Genomic DNA, 5,028 nt, shown 5'->3' with positions numbered 1-5,028 from the left:
CAGAGATATTGGCCTATAATTTTCATTTTTTGTAGTGTCATTGTCTGGTTTTGGTGTCAGGGTAATGCTGGCCTCATAAAATGAGTTTGGAAGTATCCCCTTCTCTTCTGTTTTCTAGAAGAGTTTGAGAAGGATTGATTTTAATTCTTCTTTGAATGAGTGAATTCATTAGTTGAAGCCACATGGCCCTGGACTTTTGTTTGTAGAGAATTTTAAAATTACTGATTTAATCTTTTTAAGAGTAATCAGTCTGTTCAGATTTTCTATTTCTTCATGATTCGGTCTTGGAAGGTTGTATGTTTCTGGGAATTTATCCATTTATTCTAGGTTATCCAGTTTCTTGGCATATAATTGTTTATAGTAGTGTCTTATGATCCTTTGTATTTCTGTGGTATCGGTTGTAACATCTCTTCCTTTTCTGATTTTGTCTGTGTTCCCTCTCTTTTTTTTCTTGGTGAGTATAGTTAAAGGTTTGTCAATTTTATTTATCTTTTCAAAGAACCAGCTCTGGTTTCATTGATCTTTTCTATTTTCTTCTTAGTCTCTTATATTTATTTCTGCTCTTTCCCTGTAGTATTTTGGGGCTCCATTTGTTCTTCTTTTTCTGGTTCCTTGAGGCATGGAGTTAGGTTGTTTATTTGAGATTTTTTCTAGTTTCTTGAGGTAGGCATTTATCACTATGAACGTGCATCTTAGAACTACTTTTGCTGCATCCCATTAATTTGGGTCTGTTGTATTTCCATTTTTGTTTATCTCATGGTATTTTTTAAATTTTGATTTTGATTTCTTCATTATCCTATTGGTTGTTCAGTAGCATGTTGTTTAATCTCCACATATTTGTGAATTTTCCACTTATCTTCATGTAGTTTATTTCTAGTTTTACAATATTTTGGTTGGAAAAGATGCTTGATACAATTTCAGTCTTCTCAAATTTGTTAAGTCTTGTTTTGTGGCCTAACTTATCTATCCTGATGATTCATGTGCACTTGAGAAGAATGTGTATTCTGTTGCTTTTGGATGGAATTTTCTGTATATATCTGTTAAATCTATCTGATCTACCATGTCATTTAAAGCTTATGTTTTCTTACTGATTTTCTGTCTGGATGACATATCCATTGATGTAAGTGGGGTATTAAAGTCCCTTACTATTATTGTATTGCTGTCTATTTCTTTCTTTTGGTTTGTTAATATTTGCTTTATATATTTAGGTGCTTCTATCCTGGTGCATAAATATTTACAAATGTTATATCTTCTTGTTGGATTGACCCTTTTATCAGTATGAATGGCCTTCTTTGTCTCTTATTACAGTCTTTGTCTTAAAATTTATTTTGTCTGATATAGGTATAACTACCCCAGATTTCTTGATTTCTATTTGCATGGAATATCTTTTCTTCCATCCCTGCACTTTCAATCTGTGTATATCCTTACATCTGAAGTGAGTCTCTTTTAGGCAGCAGGTAGATGGGTCATTTTTTTTTTTTTAATCCACTTAGCCGCTCTGTCTCTTTGGGTTGGAGCACTTAGTCTGCTTACCTTTAAAGTAACTATTGATAGGTATGCACTTACTGCCATTTTGTTAATTGTTTTCTGGCTATTTTTTAGTCCTCTGTTCCATTTTTCGTCTCTTGCTCTCTCCTTTGAGGTTTGGTGACTTTCTTTCTTGGTATGCTAAGATTCCTTTCTCATTATCTTTTGTGTATCTACTGTAGGTTTTTGCTTGGTAGTTACCATGAGGCTTTCATATAACAACTTATATTTTTAACAGTCTATTTTAAGTTATTAACAAGTTAAGTTTGAATGCATTCTAAAGCCCTACAGTTTTACTCTCCCCACCACATTTTATGATTTTGTTTTACATTTTACATCTTTTTATCTTGTGTATCCCTTAACTAATTATTGTGTTTATAATTTTTTTGCTACTTTTGTCTTTCAACCTTCATACTAGCTTTGTAAGTGATTAATTCACTACTTTTACTATATATTAACCATTACAAGTGAGATTTATACTTTCATATGTTTTCTTGTTACTAATTAGCACCCTTTTTTTTTCAGCTTAAAGAAGTCTTTTTGACATTTCTTGTAAGGCCAGTTTGGTGGTGATGAACTCCTTTTAGCTTTTGCTTGTCTGGAAAATTCTTTATCTCTCCTTTAATTCTGAAAGATAACTTTGCCAGGTAGAATACGCTTGGTTGGAAATTTTTTTCTTTTGACACTTTGAATATATCATGCCACTCCCCTCTGACCTGTAAGTTTCTGCTGAAAAATCTGCTGGTAATCTTATGGGGGTTCTCTTGTACATAACAAGTTGTTTTTCTCTTGCTGCTTTTAAGAGTCTCTCCTTGTTTTTTTTTTTTTTTTTTTTTTTTTTGCGATACGCGGGCCTCTCCCTGCTGTGGCCTCTCCCACTGCAGAGCACAGGCTCTGGATGCGCAGGCCCAGTGGCCATGGCTCACGGGCCCAGCTGCTCCGTGGCATGTGGGATCCTCCCGGACTGGGGCACGAACCCATGTCCCCTGCACCGGCAGGTGGACTCTCAACCACTGCGCCACCAGGGAAGCCCTCTCCTTGTCTTTAACTTTTGACATTTTAATTATAATATATCTTGGTGTATGTTTCTTTGGCTTCATCTTATTTGGAAGCTCTGGGCTTACTGGATCTGGATGTCTGTTTTTTCCCCCAGGTAGGGAAGTTTTCAGCCATTATTTCTTCAAATAAGTTTTCTGCCACTTTCTCTCTCACTAGTCTACTTGATGTTGTCCCATAAGTCCCTTAAGCTGTCTTAACTTTTTTCATTCTCTTTTCTTTTTGCTGCTCTAATTGGGTGAGTCCCTCTGCCCTGTCTTCAAGTTCTCTGATCTTTTCTTCTGCTTTATCTGGTCTTCTGTTGAGCCCTTCTAGTATGTTTTTCAGTTTAGTTATTGTGTTCTTTAGTTCTGTGACTTCTGTTTGGAACTCTCTTATATTTTCTATTTCTTTGTTGAAGTTCTCAATGTGTTCATTCAATGAGCCTTTTTATGATCGTTACTTTGAATTCTTTTTTTTAAACATCTTTATTGGAGTATAATTGCTTTACAATGGTGTGTTAGTTTCTGCTTTATAACAAAGTGAATCAGCTATACATATACATATATCCCCATATCTCCTCCTTCTTGCGTCTCCCTCCCACTCTCCCTATCCCACCCCTCTAGGTGGTCACAAAGCACTGAGCTGATCTCCCTGTGCTATGTGGCTGCTTCCCACTAGCTATCCATTTTACATTTGGTAGTGTATAAGCTGGGATGAAGTGAGAAAGTGGCATATATACTTTGAATTCTTGATCAGAAAAATTACTTATCTCTCTTTCATTAGGTTTTTTTTCCCTGAGGTTTATCTTGTTCTTTCTTTGAAACATATTCCTCTGTTTCTTTATTTTACTTGACTGTCTGTGTTGGTTTCTATGCATTGGATGAAACAGCCACTTCTCCCAAATTTAAAGGGTTGAACTTTCTTGTTCAACCATGTCCTAGGTATTTGTTGTCTCTCAAATTTTGTGATTATCCAAGTGGCCTATTTTATTTTTAATTGCTCCTAGTAGTTGAGGATGTGCTAAGACCAGTCACAGTCCCAAAGGGGAGGATCTCAGTCAGCACCTTGATTCAGGCTGATTGGAAGCCAGATCCTCAGGCAACAGCTTTTAAAGAATGCGAATACAGGCATACCTCATTTTATTGCACTCTGCTTTATTGTGTCTCATAAATACTGAGTTTTATACAAGTTGAAGGTTTGTGGCAACCCTGCATCAAGCAAGTCTATTGGCATCATTTTTCCAACAGCATTTGCTCGTTTTGTGTCTCTGTTTCACCTTTTGTTAGTTCTCATAGTATTTCAAACTTTTTCATTAGTATTATTTTTGTTACGGTTATCTGTGATCAGTGATATTTGATGTTACTATTGTAATATTCGCTATATTATGGTGGTCTGAAATCAAACCTGCAATATCTCCAAGGTATGCCTGTATATACAGTCCTGTGGTACCACAAGTGTAAGCCCTGATGACCCCAGAGCCAGGTGATGTGGAAGTGTCCTCTGGGCAGCAGTTGCAAAAATCAGGTCTCCAGATGAGTGTATAAACTCCTTTCTGGGAGATACTGGTGAACTGTAGCAAGCCAGTGGGAGTGCACAAAGATGGTGTCTCCTGGCCTACATTCCCTGAGACACCTCTGTAGCCTCTAGATGTGTGCCAAACCTGATGCCTGTCTCTAAGGCTGAAGTTCCAGGACTAGCAGGTAGGCCTCTTTTATAGATAGGCTAGTCGTGTGTTTCAGTCTATTGTCAGTTTGGTGCCCTGGGAGCAGTAGCCTGCCAAGAACTACCAATAGTCTCTCCAATTGTTATAGTCCAGTGCGACCCAGGGGCACGAGCTTCCCTGACCACCAGAATCAGGTGATCAAGGGATATCCCTTGAGTGGCATTTGTATAAACCAGGGCATCAGATGTAAAAACTGGGGTACCCGATGCATATAAGAGCTCCCTTGAGAGATGCTGGTGCTCTGGAGCACAGTAGAGGGAGAGTGCAAAGTTAGTCCCTGCCCTCCAAAGTCTCAGGAAGGGTTTACTTATAGTCAGCCCTTAGATGTATGTTTAATTAGAAGACTACCCCTCAGGATGCAGCTATAATGATAAGCTAATAGGCTTCTTTTCAGAGAGTATGAGCTCCTGGATCTATTGCCTCTTGCTGTGCCCTGGGGGTGGTAGCTGTTTAAGAACTCTTTCTCCATTTATTACAGTCCTGGGGTACCCACACGTATAAACTCTGCTGGCCATCAGGGCCAGGCAATGTAAACGAGATCCCTGACAGTAGCCACAATAATCAGGGCACCAGAGAAGGGTACAAACTCCTTTCTGTACAATACCAGTGAGCTGGGGTGAGGCTGAGGGAGATTGCATGCACCAGCCTCTGTTCTCTGAGAGCCCCTTCTTAGGCTTCTATAAGTGTGCCAAACCAGAAGCCTGCCCCTCAGGCCAAAGCTCCTGCAAGTAAATAGCCCT

This window comes from Mesoplodon densirostris, chromosome 8 (genome assembly GCF_025265405.1).
Source record: "Mesoplodon densirostris isolate mMesDen1 chromosome 8, mMesDen1 primary haplotype, whole genome shotgun sequence".
Lineage (NCBI taxonomy): Eukaryota > Metazoa > Chordata > Mammalia > Artiodactyla > Ziphiidae > Mesoplodon > Mesoplodon densirostris.
This window is presented reverse-complemented; position numbering follows the sequence as displayed.